Below are 20,758 nucleotides of genomic sequence, written 5' to 3'. Positions count from 1 at the left end.
TACAAAAAACTAGCCGGGCCAGGTGGCGGCGCCTGTAGTCCCAGCTACTTGGGAGGCTGAGGCAGGAGAATGGCGTGAACCCAGGAGGCGGAGCTTGCAGTGAGCTGAGATCCGGCCACTGCACTCCAGCTTGGGTGACAGAGCGAGACTCCATCTCAAAAAAAAAAAAAAAAAAAAGAGATTGGCTAGTAAGAAATAAACAGAACTCTAAATGAATACAGGAATAGGGGGCCAGGCGCAGTGGTTCATGCCTGTAATCCCAGCACTTCAGGAGGCTGAGGCAGGTGGATCACCTGAGGTCAGGAGTTCAAGACCAGCCTGGGCAACATGGTGAAACCCCGTCTCTACAAAATACAAAAATTAGCTGGGCATGATGGCGGGTGCCTGTAATCCCAGCTACTCAGGAGGCTGAGGCAGGAGAGTTGCTTGAACCAGGGAGGGCAGAGGTTGCAGTGAGCCGAGATCCTGTCATTGCACCCCAGCCTGGGTGACAGAGCGAGACTCCATCTCAACAACAACAACAACAACAAGAATACAGGAATAGCAGATACAAGAAGCGACCACTATTCCTGGGGCTAAGGTGGAACACTGAAGAACTGCTCTCCCCATTCTGCCTATTGTCCTATGCCTGGAATCACTGTTTCATATAGTCTGTCGGGTGTTTTAGTTGTTTAAAGCAGGTGGGACCGAGCGCGGTGGCTCATGCCTGTAATCCCAGCACTTTGGGAGGCTGAGGTGGGTAGATCACTTGAGGTCAGGAGTTTGAGACTGGCCTGGCCAACATGGTGAAACCCCATCTCTACTAAAAATACAAAAATTAGCTGGGCACAGTGGCACATGCCTGGAATCACAGCTGCCTGGGAGGAAGAGGTTGCAGTGAGCTGAGATTGTGCCACTGCACTCCAGCCTGGGCGACAGAGCAAGACTCGGTCTCAAAAAAAAAAAAAAAAAAAAGCAGGTGAGAAGATGGTCCTTGTTTCCCAGCTCCCCTCTCTGCATCTGAGAAGCTACATGTGCTATGGACTCGTGGAGCACACCAGAGTCAGGAAGAAAATCTCCTTCCTCCCACAGTGTCTCTCTAGCACTTTGCATTAACAAAGCTTAACATCATGCTGGGCTGGCAAAAGAAAAATAATTAAAGGGCCCAGCTACATTTTCACAGAGCAGGCAATGAAAAATCAATTTAGAGCTGAGAGGCAATACATTAATACTGGCACAAAGTGATAACGGTGAGGAGGTCTTTCCACTCTGGTTTGTGGGAACACAAAGTGTTCCTGGCACTGCGTGAGCACTTCAGATTGTTTGCTTTTTTTTTTTTTTGAGGTGGAGTTTTGCTCTTCTTGCCCAGGCTGGAGTGCAGTGACGCGATCTCTACTTACTGCAACCTCTGCCTCCCGGGTTCAGGCAATTCTCCTGCCTCCTGAGTAGCTGGGATTACAGGCTCACCCTACCATGCCCAGCTAAGGGATCACAGGCATGAGCCACCATGCCAGCCTTCCTGTGTCTTTCCTGTGTTCTTTCCCTAATCCTATCCCTTCCTTGTATGCATGTACCACTTAGCACGCAGCTGAAGACTTGAGGGAGACCCTGCAGATGGCTGTGCAGCTCTCTCCTCTCCAGTACTCTGCCCTGTAAAATGCAGCCATCTACTCCCAGCTACTCGAGAGGCTGAGGCAGGGGAATTGCTTGAACCCAGGAGGCAGAGATTGCAGTGAACTGAGATTGTGCCACTGCACTCCAGCCTGGTGACAGAGCAAGACTCCGTCTCAAAAAAAAAAAAAAAAAAAAGACCTTGTTGTGGCTGGGTGTGGTGGCTCACGCCAGGTGGATCATCTGAGGCCGGGAGTTTGAGACCAGCCTGGCCAACACAGCGAAACCCGGTTTCTACTAAAAATACAAAAATTAGCCAGGTGTGATGGCGCATGCCTCTAATTCCAGCTACTTGGGAGGCTGAGGCAGGAGAATCACTTGAACCCAGGAGGCGGAGGTTGCAGTGAGCAGAGATCGTGCCACTGCACTCCAGCCTGGGTGATAGAGAGAGACTCTGTCTCAAAACAATAACAACAAAATCCCCAAAACTAGCATAAACACTCCTGTATATCACAGGGCGGGGGAGGGGCTTTATATTGTAATGTACACACGTATACACCATCCTTTTCTTTTTTTTTTTTTTAAAGACAGGGTCTTGCTCTGTTCCCCAAACTGAAGGGCCATGGCATGACCATGGCTCACTGTAGCCCCGACTTCCCAGGCTCAAACAATTCACCCACCTCAGCCTCCCAAGTAGCTGCGACGACAGGCACATGCCCCCATGTCCAGCTAACTCATATTTTTTATAGAGACCAGGTTTCTCCATGTTGCCCAGGCTATTCTCGATCTCCTGAGCTCAAGCCATCCTCTGGCCTCAGCCTCCCAAAGTCCTGGGATTACAGGCATGAACCACCACACCCAGAGTACATCATCCCTTTTATTTGTATATAATTTATTTTATTTTATCATAGTAACACATTACATCATGACATAGTTTAAAAAGTCAAATAGGGTCAAGTGCAGTGGCTCACACCTGTAATCCCAGCACTTTGGAAGGCCGAGGCAGGACGGTTGCTTGAGGCCAAGAGTTTCAGACCAGTCTAGGCAACATAGCAAGACCCTGCCCCTACAAAACAACTTTTTAATTAGCTGGGTGTGGTGGTACATGCCTGTAGTCCCAGCTACTCAGGAGGCTGAGTGGGAGGATGGCTCAAGCCCAGGAGGCTGAGGTTGCAGTGAGCTGTGATCATGTCACTGCACTCCAGCCTGAGTGACAGAGCCCAACTCTGTTTCTAAAAAAAAGGTCAAACGGGGCCAGGCACAGTGGCTCACGCCTGTAATCCCAGCACTTTGGGAGGCTGAGGGAGGCAGATCACCTGAGGTTGGGAGTTCAAGACCAGCCTAACCAACATGGAGAAATCCCATCTCTACTAAAAATACAAAATTAGGCCAGGCATGGTGGCTCACGCCTGTAATCCCAGCACTTTGGGAGGCCGAGGTGGGTGGGTCATGAGGTCAGGAGATGGAGATCATCCTGGCTGACATGATGAAACTCGGTCTCTACTAAAAATACAAAAAAATTAGCCAGGCATGGTGGCGGGAACCTGTAGTCCCAGCTACTTGGGAGGCTGAGGCAGGAGAATGGCGTGAACTCAGGAGGCGGAGCTTGCAGTAAGCCAAGATCACGCCACTGCATTCCAACCTGGGCGACAGAGCAAAACTCCATCTCAAAAAAAAAAAAAAAAATTAGCCAGGCATGATGGCGCATGCCTGTAATCCCAGCTACTCGGGAGGCTGAGGCAGGAAAATCGCTGGAACTCAGGAACAGAGGTTGCAGTGAGCTGAGATCGTGCCATTGCACTTCAGCCTGGGGAAACAGAGCGAAACTCCCTCTCCAATTAAAAAAAAAAAAAGTCAAATGGACCAAACAGCTTTGATGAAAAATGACAGAGGCTGGGTATGGCAGCTCACACCCATAATCCCAGCACTTTGGGAAGCTGAGGCTTGTGGATCACTTGAGATCAGGAGTTTGAGACCAGCTTGGCTAACATGGTGAAACCCCACCTCTGCTAAAAATACAAAAATTAGCTGGGCATGGTGGCACACGCCTGTAATCCCAGCTACTCGGGAGGCTGAGGCAGGAGAATCACTTGAACCCAGGAGGAGGAGGTTGCAGCAGTGAGCAGACATGGTGCCACTGCACTCCAGCCTGGGCAACAGAGCAAGACTCCATCTAAAAAAAAAAAAAAGGAAAGTGGCCAGCCTTCTCCAGCTCCCAATCTCACATCATATAGGCAACCACTCTCTAATCTTCTAGTTCCTTCTGATATTTACCTTCATTTTTTTGTAGTCCCAGTGAGTAGCTGGGACTACATGTGTGTGCCACTATGCCTGGCTAATTTTGTATTTTTAGTAGGGATATGGTTTCTCCATGTTGGCCAGGCTCATCTCAAACACCAGACCTCAGGTGATTTGCCTGCTTCGGCCTCCCAAAGTGCTGGGATTATAGGCCCGAGCCACCACGCCCGGCCCATATTTCTTTTTATTTTGTTTTGTTTTTAGAGACAGGGCCTCACTCTGTTGCCCAGGTTGGAGTGCAGTGGCACAATCATAGCTCACTGTACCCTTAAATTCCTGGGCTCAAACAATCCTCCCCCAGCCTCCCAAGTAGTTGAGACTGCAGTTGTGCACCGCCACACCCAGTTTACCTTTATATTTCTAAATAAGAAACTTGCACTGCTGTTTTTCTCTTTTTTCTTTTTCTTTATTCAATGTTAGACCTGCTCTATGGACTTCCTCTCATGAAAGATGAGGTTTCAGTTCTCTGTGTCCTGCCTCTCAATGCACAGACACACACACTTCACCTCTGCCCTCCCAATAGAGTCAAATCCAAAATTTTTGGTTAAATCAATATTTAGCATTTAGATGGTTATTAAACTGTAACAATTATTCACAATTGACTCACATAATATACTATGATTCATTCTATTTCTTTTTTTTTTTTTTTTTTTTTTTGAGACGGAGTCTCGCTCTGTCGCCCAGGCTGGAGTGCAGTGGCCGGATCTCAGCTCACTACAAGCTCCGCCTCCCGGGTTCACGCCATTCTCCGGCCTCAGCCTCCGAGTAGCCGCGCCCGGCCGATTCATTCTATTTCTTTAAAAACTTTTTCTTTTCCTTGGAATTAATAACTAACTGGAAAGACCAATAACCCAATAGAGAAATGGCCAAAGAGGCCGGGAGTGGTGGCTCACGCCTGTAATCCTACCAATTTGGGAGGCCGAGGTGGCCAGATCACAAGGTCAGGAGTTCGAGACAGGCCTGGCCAATATGGTGAAACCCCGTCTCTACTAAAAATTCAAAAAAATTAGCCAGGTGTGGTGCGGCATGCCTGTAATCCCAGCTATTCGGGAGGCTGAGGCAGGAGAATTGCTTGAACCTGGGAGGCAGAGGTTGCAGTGAGCCAAGATTGCGCCACTGCAGCCTGGGCAGCAGAGTGAGACCCCGTTTCAAAAAAAGAGAGAGAGAGAGAGAGAGAGAGAAATAGCCAAAGAACATGAACAGTTTACTGAAAGGAAATGCAAGTGTCTTTTAAATGTTTAAAAGGATGCTCAGTCTCACACTTTACTGAAAGGAAATGCAAATGGCTTTTAAATGTTTAAAAGGATGTTCAATCTCACACATAAGAGAAATGAAAATTAAAACCACACCAAGACAGCACTTCTCATTTATCAGCGTGGCAAAAATCCAAAGGTTTACAACACAGTCTGTTGATGTGGCTTTAGGGAACATGCATTTTCATACGTTGCCAGTGGGAGAGCAAAGCTGTATCACTCAAATGGAAGGGGATTTGGAGATACCAAGCAAAATGACAAATGCATTTACCCCTTAACCTAGCAATCCCCCTTCTGGGAATGTGTCCGGTAGTGATGTCTATGCACATTTGAAACGAAGTATGTATATACTTACTCACTGTGGCATTCACTGACAATAGTAAAGTATTGGAAACAACCCAAGAGTCCTATGGAGGACTGGCTACATAAACTACTGTACATCCATGCAATGGAACTAAGCCACTAGACAAAGGAGTAAGGAAGTTCTCCAAGAAAGAGCTCCGGGAGGTATTGTAAAGTGAAAATAGCAAAGTGTAGAACAATGTATATAGTACGCCAGAAATAAAAGATAGTGTATTTGGTGTATTTCTATTTACCTGTACCTTATTTAACAAACAAACAAACAAAACACTGGAACACAGCAATGTGAATATAGATAATACTACTAAACTGCACATGTAAAAATGGTTAAAATGGCCGGGTGCAGTGGCTCACGCCTGTAATCCCAGCACTCTGGGAGGCGGAGGCGGAGGCGGTCAGATCACGAGGTCAGGAAAACGAGACCATCCTGGCTAACACGGTGAAACTCCGTCTCTACTACAAATACAAAACAATTAGCCGGGCATGGTGGCTGACACCTGTAGTCCCAGCTACTCGGGAGGCTAAGGCAGGAGAATGGCATGAACCCTGGAGACAGAGCTTGCAGTGAACTAAGATCGCACCACTGCACTCCAGCCTGGACGACAGAGAGAGACTCCGTCCGTCTCAAAACAAAACAAACAAACAAACAAAAACACAAAAAAAAGGTTACAATGGTAAATTTTTTGTTATGTGGTGTTGTTGTTTTTAACCACTTTTTCTTTTTTTTTTTTTTGAAACGAAGTCTCGCTCTGTTGCCCAGGCTGGAGTGCAATGGTGCAATCTCGGCTCACTGCAACCTCCACCTCCCAGGTTCAAGTGATTCTCCTGCCTCAGCCTCCCAAGTAGCTGGGATTACAGGTGTGCTCCACCATGCCCAGCTAATTTTTGTATTTTTAGTAGAAATGGGGTTTCACTATGTCAGCCAGTCTAGTCTCAAACTCCTGACCTCAGGTGATCCACCTGTCTCGGCCTCCCAAAGTGCTGGGATTACAGGTGTGAGCCACAGAGCCCAGCTTTTAACCACTTTATTTATTTATTTATTTATTTTTATTTATTTATTTTGAGACAGAGTCTGGCTCTGTCGCTCAGGCTAGAGGGCAGTGGCTCGATCTCGGCTCACTGCAACCTCCACCTCCAGGGTTCAAGCGATTCTCCTGCCTCAGCCTCCCGAGTAGCTGGAACAGGCATGCACCACTATGTCCAGCTAATTTTTATATTTTAGTAGAGACAGCTAATTTTTATAGTTCGTTTCATCATGTTGTCCAGGCTGGTCTTGAACTGCTGACCTCAAGTGATTCGCCTGTCTCAGCCTCCCAAAGTGCTGGAATTACAAGTGTGAGCCACCATGCTGGGCCATAACCACAATTTAAAAAACAACAGCAACACCACACTGGCAGTGTACATAAGAAACTAATAAAAGGCCGGGCGCGGTGGCTCAAGCCTGTAATCCCAGCACTTTGGGAGGCCGAGACGGGCGGATCACGAGGTCAGGAGATCGAGACCATCCTGGCTAATACGGTGAAACCCCGTCTCTACTAAAAAATACAAAAAACTAGCCGGGCGATGAGGCGGGCGCCTGTAGTCCCAGCTACTCGGGAGGCTGAGACAGGAGAATGGCGTGAACCCGGGAGGCGGAGCTTGCAGTGAGCTGAGAGCCGGCCACTGCACTCCAGCCTGGGCAGCAGAGCAAGACTCCGTCTCAAAAAAAAAAAAAAAAAAAAAGAAACTAATAAAAATGGCTGCCTGTTTGTGGGGAGACTAGATACTTGAGTCTGGTTTGTTTTTGTTTTTGTTTTAGAGACAGGAGCCTTACTATGTTATAGCCCAGGCTGGCGTTGAGCTCCCACGCTCAAGTGATCCTCCAGCTTCAGCCTCCTGAGTAGCTGGGACTATAGGCACAGCCACTGTGCCAGCTTATGTTGAGTTTTGAACCATGTGAATGTATTACCTATTCAAAAATGAATTCAAATTTTGAAATTGCCTGGTTTATTTAATTTAGTTTGTTTTTCTTTTAACTTCTTATTAATTTATCTCTTAACTCACTGATAGATCCTTCCTCTCAATGGAGTCAAACTCAGCCAGTAGCCTGGCAGCCCCCTTTTTTCTTGGAGGCATCCTTCCTGGAGTCCTGTGCTCCTCTGCTCTAATCTGGGGTGGTGGTTCTTTGGTTCTGGTAAGCTGGTGCGATCATGGAGCTTCCCTTCACCAACATTCTGGGAATGCCTTTCCACTCTTTCTGGCATATCAGCATTGTTTTCTGGATACTATGTCTCATTCTTTCTGTTTCTCAATTCTTCCTGCATTTTGTAGAGCACAGCTCCAAAGCTGCCTGAGAAACACTGCATGGGAAGTAAATGTTTTGTATCATGAAAGTGCCCTTTATTCTAACCCCATTCTTTTTGTTTGTTTGTTTGTTTGTTTTTTTCTTAAGATGGAGTCTTGCTCTGTCATCCAGGCTGGAATGCAGTGGTGCGATCTTGGCTAACTGCAAACTCCACCTCCCGGGTTCAAGCGATTCTCCTTCCTCAGCCTCTTGAGTAGCTGGGATTACAGTCGTGCGCCACCACACCCGGCACTAACCCCATTCTTGATTGTTAGATTAGCTGGGAATAGAATTCTAAGTTGGAAAACATATTCCCTCAGAAGTTCAAGGTCACTGATTCAGCTATCCCAGTTTCTAGTGCTGCTATTGAGAAATCCAAGTCAGAACAGATTCCTGATCCTGTGTATGAATACTAATCTTTATCACTCATTCTAAATTTTCAGTTCTTAGAAAGTTTCTTGGCCGGGCACGGTGGCTCACGCCTGTAATCCCAGCACTTTGGGAGGCCGAGGTGAGTGATTGCCTGGGGTCAGGAATTGGAGACCAGCCTGACCAACATGGCAAAACCTCATCTCTTCTAAAAATACAAAAATTAGCCAGGCATGGTGGCAGGCACCTGTAGTCCCAACTACTTGGGAGGCTGAGGCAGGAGAATCACTTGAACCCAGGAGGCGGAGGTTGCAGTGAGCTGAGATCACACCACACTGCACTCCTGCCTGGGCAACGGAGCAAGACTCCTTATCAAGAAAAGAAAGAGAGAGAGTGAGAGAGGAGAGAGAGAAAAATGGAGGGAGGGAGGGAGGAAGGGAGAAAAGGAAAGGAGGAAATGGAGGAAGAAAGTGTTTTGTATTATTTCTTGGATAACTTCCTCCCGTCTCCTCTCTTTTATAGTTGAATGTTCAGTCTCCTGGATTGATTCTCTAATTTTTCTATGTTTCTCCTTTGTTCCCCAACTCTTTGTCCAATTATTCTGCTTTCTCAGAGATTCCCTCAGACTTGCCATTCCTTTGGTTAATTGTTTTTACTTACCTATATTTGATTTCTGAGTAGTTTAGTTTTTTTGAGACAGGGTCTCACTCTGTGGCCCAGGCTGGAGTGCAGTGGCACGATCTTGGCTCACTGCAACCACCGCCTCCCAGGCTCAAGTGAATTCTCCTCCCTCAGCCTCCTGAGCAGCTGGGATTACAGGCATGCACCACCATGCCCAGCTAATTTTTGTATTTTTAGTAGAGAAGGCAGTATACTGTGTTGGCCAGGCTGGTCTTGAACTCCTGGCCTCAAGTAATCCCCCCGCCCTCCGCCTCCCAAAGTGCTGGCATTACAGGCATGAGCCACTGAGCCTGGCCTTATTTTATTTTTTAATATAACCTGGTTCTCATTTTACGAATAATCTCTTACCTCTCTAAAAATACTAATTGCCATTTTAAATATTTTCTTCTACTCCCTGAATGATTCCTATTTCCCTTTGATTTCTCTTTCTCTGTGCTTTGGTCTCTTTTTCCCCTTGGTGGCTCTCCACTCACATTTCTGCATGAAGCAGGACAAAGTGCTGTTGGGTGACCGTACACCTGGCTTTCCACGGCACGCCCTCTGGAACTTAAGCTCCTCAAGCGAGGATCTACGGCAGTTCTGTTTACAGATAGAGTCCCAGCACCGAGAATGTTTTCTAGCGCATAGCACGTGTTCAATAGCAGGTGCAGAAGGGAGTAAGGGTGGAAGGCAAGAATAAAAGGACATCTAGTGGCTTCTCATTTGTTCTAAATGTCAATCTTTGGCCTGAGACCATTCTCTGGAATTTTTCCAGAAGAGTTCTCTAATCTTATTCCTGGAAGTGTAAACCTGGCTCTCAGGAAACAGTTAGGGGGAAGGGAGCAGCATACAGGCTGCCATTTTTATGTATCTACTTCTCAAAGCCACTCTGGTGTTCCTGAGAATATAGCAATGCCCTTCCTGTTTTTTAAGATCCTACTTTGTGCTCAGAACTTTTTTCTGGATATGTTCTCTACAGTATGGAACAAAGTCCCTGCCTTATGAAGCTTATAGTCAGCTGGGGAGAAACATAAAATAGAAAAGAATATTAGATAGATAGATAGATAGATAGATAGATAAATAGATAGATAGATAGAAAGGATAGGGCCGGGCACAGTGTCTCATGCCTGTAATCCCAGCATTTTGGGAGACCAAGGAGGGTGGATCACTTGAGGTCAGGAGTTCAAGACTAGCCTGGTCAACATGGTGAAACCCCTGTCTCTACTAAAAATACAAATATTAGCCAGGCGTGGTGGCACATGCCTGTAGTCCTAGCTACTAAGGAGGCTGAGGCAGGAGAATCGCTTGAATCCAGGAGACAGAGGTTGCAGTGAGCCAAGAAAAAAAAAAAAGAGGACAGAGTAAGAGGCATGTGTGTCTGTGTGTCTGCATGTGTGTGTGTGAGCGTGCTCCATTGTGCATGCTGTAGCCATCAGGAAAGACTGTCACTGCAAGGAACATTTGATTGAGCCAAATTATGTATTGGAGGAGAGTTTTGCTTCCTCAGTTTCAAAGTACAAATTCCCTGAGGCTGGAGCATGGCCGAGGAGGTCGAGGAGCATGAAGAAGCCCAGTGTGACCGGAGAATGGTATGTAAGGAGGGAAATGGGTTGAGAAATGGTGGAGGCAGGCGTCAGGGGATTGGGAGACCACAGTGTGCATCTGAATTTCACTGTAAACGTGACTGGGAGCCACTGGAGGGTTTGGCCAGGGGAGCACAGGATAAGAGCTACACTTTAAAGGATCTCTTGAGGCCAGGTGTGATGGCTCAACACTTTGTAATTCCACTGGGAGGACTGCTTGAGGCCAGGAGTTTGAGACCAGTCTGGTAACATAGTGAGATCCTTTCTCTACAAAAAAAAAAAAAAAAATTAGCCTAGTGTGGTGGTACGTGCCTGTAGTCCTAGCTACTTGGGAGGCTGAGGTGGGAGGATCGCTGGAGCCCAAGAGTTCAAGGTTACAGTGAGCTGTGATTATGCCACTGCACTGTAGCATCAACACAGCAAGATCCTGTCCCTTTAAAATAAGTAAATTAAATTAAATACATTAAAGGATCTCTCAACTGTGTGTGAAGAATAGGACTAGGCCGGGCATGCATGTAATCCCAGCACTTTGGGAGGCCAAGGCAGGGGGATCACTTGAGGTCAGGAGTTTGTGACCAGCCTGGCCAATGTGGTGAAATCCCGTCTCTACTAAAAATATAAAAATTAGGCCAGGTGTGGTGGCTCACACCTGTAATCCCAGTACTTTGGGAGGCCAAGGTGGGCGAATCACCTGAGGTCAGGAATTTGAGACCACTCTGGCCAACATGGTGAAACCCTGTCTCTACTAAAAATACAAAAAATTAGCTGGGCATGGTGGCAGGCGCCTGTAATCTCAGGAGGCTGAGGAAGGAGAATTGTTTGAACCTGGGAAGTGGAGGTTGCAGTGAGCTGAGATTGCACCATTGCACTCCAGCCTGGGCAACAAGAGCGAAACTTGGTGTTAAAAAGCAAAACAGGCCAGGCGCGGTGGCTCAAGCCTGTAATCCCAGCACTTTGGGAGGCCAAGACGGGCGGATCACGAGGTCAGGAGATCGAGACCATCCTGGCTAACACAGTGAAACCCCGTCTCTACTAAAAATACAAAAACTAGCCGGGCGAGGTGGCGGGCGCCTGTAGTCCCAGCTACTCGGGAGGCTGAGGCAGGAGAATGGCGTAAACCCGGGAGGCGGAGCTTGCAGTGAGCTGAGATCCGGCCACTGCACTCCAGTCCGGGCGACAGCGAGACTCCGCTTCAAAAAAAAAAAAAAAAAAAAGCAAAACAAAACAAAACAAAAATTAGCCGGGCATGGTGGCGGGCACCTGTAATCCTAGCTACTCGGGAGGGTGAGGAAGGAGAATTGCTTGAACCTGGGAGGCAGAGGTTGCAGTGAGCTGAGATCGCGCCATTACACTCCAGCCTGGGCAACAGAATGAGACCTTGCCTCTAAAAACAATTTTTTAAAGTAAAAATATAAAGAAATTAGAATGGGAATAAAAAGAGACAAAAGAAGGCTGAGAGGAAGAGACAGCCAGCCTAACGGGGAGGAAGGCCATGCCCACCCCAGGTGCATCCCTAGCTGCACCCAGGCCTGCTTGTCACAGCCACTTCTTTCTCTCCCGGGAACTGAATGGGCTTGACCATCCTGCATTTGTCTAACTTTGAAGCCAAGCAAGGAAGTAACATTAATATGACAAGTGAGGTCCGAACAACATAAGGAGCTGCATTTCCATTTGGTGACCATAAACCTATCCTGCCCCCGACCCCAGGAGTGGATAATCTTCACGCCCAGGTCCTCTGTGTTGGGGTGAAGCACATCCACGGGGATCAGGTATCAGAAAGGGCTGCTTAATTATGCTGAACATCCCCTCCAAAGAGGACTACAGCTGCACGCAGCTGATTCCCAAACTTGAACCAAAAAATCTTATAAGAATGTGGATATCTTCAGTCCTGACCAGCTCCAGCCCCGTGTCAAACACCACGTGCATGCCACATCACACGTCACACCATGTCACAAGCCATATCAAGGAGGACTTTGCTCAGGGGCTGGTGTCACAGTACTTCAGGCAGCAATGCTGGAGTTATCCACACACGAAAGCAAACAGCCAGCCCCCTAGAAATTTCTGGAAGTTTAAAAACATTCCTGTTCTTGTCTGAAAACCCATGTCTTTACCATAATGTGGTTTAGGACAAATCACAATCCCGAGATTCCCCAAATCAATTCTGATGCTGGTGTTGCTGCTTCGGAACATCACTCTGTACAGCCATAAACCCAAGCAGATGCCACTGTGTGCTGGACACTGGCAGAGGCCTTGGGGGGAGTCTCACTCACTGCCCATCAGGAGCTGCAGTGTGGGCTTTGGAGTCCAGTCCTGCAGACTTGAGCCTGAAGCACAATGCCACTGTGTGCCATCTGGGCGGCACTGACCCTCCAGTGCTCCCAAGATGACACTCCTTCCAGCCTTGGAGGGTTAATGTGACAGGTTGTATAAAGCTCCCATGTGTCTGGTATATTGTGGATGCTGGATAAGTAGTCGTAGTTGTTATTACTAATAAGTAAAAATGTGTTGCTTCCTGGGTGTCAAGAAAGTGTCAAAGTCACTAAAGGCTACAGGAGTTCAGAGGGTGGAGACATCACCAAGCTGTCCTTCCTGGAGGACGTGGAACTTAGCATAGTGTTGCCAGATAAACTACAGAACTCCCAGTTGAATTTGAATTTCAGGTAATGAATGAATTTTTTCTTAGCATATCTCCCAAATATTGTATTGGGCATACTTAATACTAAAAAAACTATTCGTTGTTTATCTGCAATTCAAATTTAACTGGGTATCCCATACTTTCATTTGCGAAACCAGCCTAAATCTGAAGAAAGGGTGGCATAGATGGGCTGCAGGGAGAGGTTGGAAGGGAGTCTGCCAAGCTGAGTGGGAGAGCTAACGTGCCTGTGCACTTACATCTGCCAGGTGCTATGCCAGGCAGTTTACAAGTGTCACAAATCCTTGTGAGGTATTTATTATTCTCTTCACTTTACAGATGAGGGAACTGAGACTCAATACCATTGCTAGTTAGTATTTAAACCCTAGGTCTGCCTGGTCCCTAAGCACCTGTTTCTTCCCATGTGCCACATCCTGGCGGCAACAGGGAAGCAAAGCAAAAGGGCATGAATGCCACCTTCATGTTAGAGCCCAGCAGGCACCTGTCTCAGTGCTGTTCCAATACAGGCTCACTATTTAACACCAAGGTTCTACAGGATCTCTTTGTTTCTCCTTCCTTTCTTCCTTCCTTCCTTCCTTCCTTCCTTCCTTTCTTCCTTCCTTCCTTCCTCCCTTCTCTCTCTTTCTTCTTTTTTTTGATGGAGTCTTGCTCTGTTGCCCAGGCTGGACTGTAATGGCGCAACCTTGGCTCACTGCAACCTCTACCTCCCAGGTTCAAGCAGTTCTCTTGACTCAGCCTCCCAAGTAGCTGGGATTACAGGCACCCACCACCACATCTAACTAATTTTGTATTTTTTTTTTTGAGATGGAGTCTCGCTCTGTCACCCAAGCTGGAGTGCAGTGGCCAGATCTCAGCTCACTGCAAGCTCCGCCTCCCGGGTTCACGCCATTCTCCTGCCTCAGCCTCCCGAGTAGCTGGGACTACAGGTGCCTGCCACCTCGCCCGGCTAGTTTTTTGTATTTTTTAGTAGAGACGGGGTTTCACCGTGTTAGCCAGGATGGTCTCGATCTCCTGACCTTGTGATCCGCCCGCCTCGGCCTCCCAAAGTGCTGGGATTACAGGCTTGAGCCACCGCGCCCGGCACTAATTTTGTATTTTTAGTAGAGACAGGGTTTCACCATGTTGGTCAGGCTGGTCTCGAACTCCTGACCTTAGGTGATCGACCTGTCTCAGCCTCCCAAAGTGCTGGGATTACAGGCATGAGCCACCACACCCAGCCTCTCTCTTTTCTTTTCTTTCTTTCTCTTTTTCAAAAGCTGAACACAACAGCTAGACTTACAGATTGCCACCCCTTTAACATTCCCACTTAACGAAGCAGCATTTTGGGTGCCTTTGAATTATTCATACGAATCATGTTCCTTCCATGCTCAGTCCTGTGTTCCATGATGCCCAGCCCAGAAGCTACTGCAGAGAATAGTGCCCAGTGGCTGGAGTGGCACCATCCTTCATCAATCAAGTGCAAGGAAATTTCATAATAAAGACAAATTTGCCACAGGTTTTCTTACCCCTCATAAATGCTATCACCAAACAAAATATTTCCTTGCAAGATAGGCATTATGTATCATAACAACTAAATAAAACCACATTTTCTTCAAATTATATTTTGAATTCCATCAGTTCTAAATTCAACACAATTAATTTTGTACTCTATTTTGGTGTTTGTTTGTTTGTCTGTCTGTTTTTAGACAGGGTCTTGTTCTGTAACTGAGGCTGGAGTGCAGTAGCATGACCTTGACTCACTGTAGCCTCAACCTCCTGGGCTCAGGTGATCCTCCTACCTCAGCCTCCCAAGCAGCTGGGACTACAGGCGTGCACCACCACACCCAACTATTTTTTAAATTTTCTGTAGAGATGGTGGTATCACTAAAACCAGCCCAGGCTGGTTTGAAATCTCTGGGCTCAAACGATTCTCCCAAAGTGCTGAGATTACAGGCTGGAGCCACTGCACCAGCCTACATCTATACTCCGAATGATGCAAAGTTCAGAGTATGAAATATTTTAAAATATTTAGGTGTAGGCCAGGCACAGTGGCTCACGCCTATAACCCCAGCACTTTGGGAGGCCGAGGCAGGTGGATCACCTGAGGTCAGGAGTTTGAGACCAGCCTGGCCAACATTGTGAAACCCTGTCTCTACTAAAAATAAAAAATTAGCCGGGTGTGGTGGTGCACACCTGTTGTCCCAGCTGCTCAGGAGGCTGAGGCAGGAGAATTGCTTGAACCCAGGAGGCAGAGGTTGCAGTGAACCGAGATCATGCCACTGCATTCCAGCCTGGGCGACAGAGCAAGACTCCGTCTCAAAAAAACAACCTTAAGTGTAATGGCTTTTACCAAGTTGGGTCCATGTCAATACGAGCTTTTTAATTTTCTGCAAAGTAATTCCCTTATAAAAAGAAGAAGAAGTTTAATTCAATAAACATTAACCAAGATCCCACACTGGGCACGGAACTACAGGGAAGACAACAGCCAAGACACAGTTCTGGTCCTCAAAGGACTTGTGATGGGGAAGGGACACATATTCGGCTAAATTTCAGAAAAGAAAGAACAAAGTAAACATTGTAAAAGACAAAATGTCACAGGGGCCCAGAAGAGAGAGTGATTAATTCGCTCTGTGGGGAGATGGTATGGAGCCAGGCTGGGAAGGATGAGTAGGATTTGACAGCTGGCGAAGGCGTCCCAGGCAGAGGGAACAGCTTAGGCAAAGGTAGAGGCCGCGATGTGCGGGGTCTAATTGTCACCATCTAATTTATCAAACTGCATGTCGCTCTATTCTAATTATGATGTGTTGTCAAATATTATCACACCTGCTTGCTTCAGAAGTAAAAACCACATACCTGTATTATTAGCCCCGAAGGCCTTTAACTAATGATTTATAATAGAGTGACTTTAAAAAAGATGCTAATTTCCCAGACTAAACCACCCCCGCAGGACCAGAGGCCCCTTCCACACATTCCAACACTGGGAACACACACCCTGACAACAACAGACCCCTTTGCTTGCCCCTGGTTCTTGCCGGCTCTTCTGCATCTCTGCCTCTAAACCTGGTCGTTAACACGTCCTCCAGGCCACACATGCACATGTATTACCAACGCCCCATCCATCGTGCCAGACAGGAAACACATTTGGAGGATTTTAAACAATTTTAAAATGTGCCCTCAAATTTTACAACTTGCTTGACTTGCCTGAGGGAGGAACCAAGCCCCTTATATAAATGTCACCGCAAACTGGCTTACTCCACATCCCACCCAGCTTGGGGACCTGGGGTTTCTGGGGAGTTGTTTATTTTTATTTTCTTTTTCTTTTTTTTTTTCTTTTTTTTACATTTCATCTGTGTCTTCTGTGGGCACTGGCTTTTTAAATCATGTTTATTTTATATGCTCTCCTGGTAGCCAGTGAAGAGGAGACACTTACCCCATTCCACAGACTACCAGCCACACAGCCAGCCTAGGACAAAAGCATTTAGCAGGCTCTGGGATGACCTATGAAGAAACATCTCAAGGACAGGGTTTCCTGGTGGTGAATCGGACAGTTGCTAGACCCAGGCGCTGTGGGGCAGAGGAAAGGCCCCTCTCCTGACAGCAGGGGTAGGATGGACCCCTCTAGACCTGGGAGGAATGAAACCTCAGGGCCCCAGCCCCTGGCCCGGTGCCTTATCCACAGGATGCCCTCAGGACGCCACATCAGCCTCCTCATCCACTGTCCCTCTCACTGGTTCACAAATGGGGGTCTCCAGTTAACTTCTGCTGCTGTTGTTTGTTTGTTGTATTTTTTTTTCTTCTTCTTTTTTTCTCTCTGTCGCCCAGGCTGGAGTGCAGTGGATGCAATCTCGGCTCACTGCAACTTCTGCCTCTGGGGTTCAAGAGATTCTCGTGCCTCAGGTTCCCAGTAACTGGGATTACAGGTGCCCGCCCCACACCCAGCTAATTTTTTGTATTTTTAGTAGAGACAGGGTTTCACCAGGTTGGCCAAGCTGGTCTTGAACTCCTGACCTCAAGTGATCTGCCCACCTCGGCCTCTCAAAGTGCTGGGATTACAGGTGTGAGCCACTGCGACCAGCTGCTTTTTGTTTGTTTTTGAGACAGAGTCTTGCTCTTTTGCCCAGGTTGGAATGAAGTGGTGCAATCTCGCCACTGCAACCTCCACCACCTCCTGGTTGAAGTGATTCTCCTGCCTCAGCCTCTCGAGTAGCTGGAATTACAAGCACCCAGCATCATGCCCGGCTAATTTTTGTATTTTTGTAGAGACAGGGTTTCACCATGTTGACCAGGCTAGTCTCAAACTCCTGAGTTCAGGTGATCCACCCGCCTCAGACTCCCAAAGTGCCAGGATTACAGGCATGAGCCGTCGTGCCTGGCCTTCCCCCCCCCCCTTTTTTTAAAGGTTTGTCCAGAGAAAAATAGGGATGAGGGGATGAGGCAGAGGCAAGGAAGATCTTGGTGTCCTTGACCTGTGGAAGGGTGTGTGGAGGAGACAGACGAATGGATTTGATGAGGGCCGTGGGGCCTGGGGGGCCTGGCTCTGCACCTTTAGTGACTAAGTACAGCCCAGAGTTGGAGACAGGACTCGCCCCTAACCTGTGCAAGGGGCCCAGCCCCACCTGGTGTGGTAAATTGACGGCTGTGTCCTCAGCTCCCACCCCCTTATGCTTGACTGCCCTCACCCCGGGCAGGTGGTCCCTTGCCTGGCCCAAGCTTTCTGCAGAAGGACTTGGCTGTGCTGCTGTCCCGGGGGGTCCGTGGCAGACCATCTATTGGGAGTGTGATGGCTGTGTGCACACTGGAGTCAGAAATTGCCACAGCCAGGAGGAACACCTCACAGGAGCGTGGTTGCCTGCGGGAGGGGCTGAAGAAGCTCCCAAATGGCTCTGTGGCAAAACCCTCATCCTCACAGAGGACTAGAAATCTCGCTGCAGGCTGGGCGTGGTGGCTCACGCCTGTAATCCCAGCACTTTGGGAGGCCAAGAAGGGTGGATCATGCAGTCAGGGGATCGAGACCATCCTGGCTAATACAGTGAAACCCCATCTCTACTAAAAATACAAAAAACTAGCCGGGTGTGGTGGCGGGCACCTGTAATCCCAGCTACTAGGGAGGCTGAGGCAGGAGAATGGCGTGAACCCAGGAGGCGGAGCTTGCAGTGAGCCAAGAATGCAGCATTGCACTCCAGCCTGGGCGACAGAGCAAGATTCCATTTCAAAAAGGAAAAAATAATAATAATATTAATATTAACCCTGAAGTCGTTCTATATGCCAAACAAGCCAGCCATTCTAAGTACTTTACACACATTATCTCGTTTCATCCTCATCATGATCCAAAGGGTGGGCACTATTATTATCATCCTCATTTCATAAATGAGGAAACTGAGGCACAGAAGTGATTGGCCCAGGGGTAATATCCAAATAAGTGATGGAGCTGGGATTCAAATCTTTGCAGTCTCTCTCCAAAGCCCAAACTTTTTTTTTTTTTCTTTTTAAAGACAGGCTCTTGGGGCCAGGTACGGTGGCTCACATCTGTAATCCCAGCATTTTGGGAGGCCAAGGCGGGTGGATCACTTGAGATCAGGTGGTCGAGACCAGCATGGCCAACATGGTGAAACCCTGTGTCTACCAAAAACACAAAAATGATATGGGCGTGGTGGCGAACGCCTGTAAACCCACCTACTTGGGAGGCTGAGGTAGGAGAATCGCTGGAACCTGGGAAGTGGAGGTTGCAGTGAGGCGAGATTGCACCACTGCACTCCAGCCTGAGCAACAAGAGCGAGACTCTGTCTCAAAAAAACTAATAAATAAATAAAGACAGGCTCTCACTCTGTTGCCCAGGCTGGAGTGCACTGCAGCCTCAGACCCCTTGGCTCTAGTGGATCCTCCCATCTCAGCCTTCTAAGTACCAAACTTTTCACCTAGGTGAGGCCTGGGGAAGTGGCAGGTGATCTGGGTATAGGCTCTCACTTCTTTCCTCTTTATCAACAACTGGGCCTGGGTTTTCCCATCCCTCAAAAACATCCTTCCCTCCTTTCTGCAACCTCAAGCTACCAGGCTCTTCTAGTTAAATCTGCTTGTTTGCTTGCCCAGCTTCCATTCCCCTCAATTTTTTTCGGAGATTCCCCTTTATCCTGTCTTATACTACATTCCCTTCCCCAAACCAATCCCTGTGGCCTGGAGCTGTTGTGCTGGGACTGGCCAGTCTCCGGATATTGCCCGCTACTGCACCTGGGAGATGGGGTGATCCCACTCAAACCATAAACAAGCCAAGGAAATCAGGAGTAGACCTGTGTTTTGAAGAAATTGCAAGGAGCTCTATTTCAGCAAATTAAATTTAAAGTGCTCACAACTGTAATCCCAGCACTTTGGGAGGCCGAGGTCAGCAGATCACTTAAGGTCAGGAGTTCAACACCAGCCTGGCCAACATGAGGAAAACCCATCTCTACTAAAAATACAGAAATTAGCTGGGCGTTGGTGGCTTGCACCTGCAGTCAAAGGTACTCAAGAGGCTGAGGGAAAGGCTCACTTGAACCAGGAGGTCGAGGCTGTAGTGAGCTATGATGATGCCACCGCACTCCAGCCTGGGCGACAAAGTGAGACCCTATCTCAAAATAAATAAATAAATAAAATAAAATAAGGATAATAATTCTACCTACCTCTTATGGTGACTGTGAAGATTAAGTGCATTCATGTACACAAAGTGCTTCAAATGAGCCTGGAATAGAGAACATGTTCTTTTTTTTTTTTTTTTGAGACGGAGTCTCGCTCTGTCACCCAGGCTGGAGTGCTGTGGCCGGATCTCAGCTCACTGCAAGCTCCGCCTCCCGGGTTCACACCATTCTCCTGCCTCAGCCTCCCGAGTAGCTGGGACTACAGGCGCCGCCACCTCGCCCGGCTAGTTTTTTGTAGTTTTTAGTAGAGACGGGGTTTCACCGTGTTAGCCAGGATGGTCTCGATCTCCTGACCTCGTGATCCACCCGTCTCGGCCTCCCAAAGTGCTGGGATTACAGGCTTGAGCCACCGCGCCCGGCCAGAGAACATGTTCTATAAACATGAGCTGATGCTGTTACTATTCCCAGGGCAACTTCCCAATTAAATACAACCCCCTCAGCTTGCTTCTGAAGCCAACCTGGGTTTGCCCAAGGGCCCTTCTCCAGCCCAATCTGGAATATCCTCAGCCCATTTAAAACCAATTTCCTGATAAGCCCAGTCTCCCCTAGGACGTCCAACACCTCCCCAGACATGGGGATTTGTGCCAGGAGAGGAGTTCTTTTTTGAGTCCCACAGTGCTGTGTGCCTTCCCCGAGGAATTTACCGCATTCCACCTGGCATTCTAGCTATTTGTTTTCTCCTGCCCCACCTCTCTGGGTGGTTCCTGGCCTCCTCCCTATTCCCCCTGCCCAAACTCTGTCTCTTCAGTGCTTTTTGTACCCTCCCCCTACCATTACTTAGTCAAGTCCTACTCCTGTTTAAGACGAAGCTCAGGGTCTCCCAGACCTGGCCAGGCGCGGTGGCTCAGGCCTGTAATCCCAGCACTTTGGGACGCCGAGGAGGGTGGATCACGAGGTCAGGAGATTGAGACCACGGCGAAACCCTGTCTCTACTAAAAATACAAAAAATTAGCCAGGCGTGGTGGCGGGCACTTGTAGTCCCAGCTACTCGGGAGGCTGAGGCAGGAGAATGGCGTGAACTC

Source organism: Trachypithecus francoisi, unplaced genomic scaffold (assembly GCF_009764315.1).
Source record: "Trachypithecus francoisi isolate TF-2019V2 unplaced genomic scaffold, Tfra_2.0 Lachesis_group5, whole genome shotgun sequence".
Lineage (NCBI taxonomy): Eukaryota > Metazoa > Chordata > Mammalia > Primates > Cercopithecidae > Trachypithecus > Trachypithecus francoisi.
The sequence above is the reverse complement of the archived record's forward strand: the minus strand, read 5'-3'. Positions refer to the sequence as shown.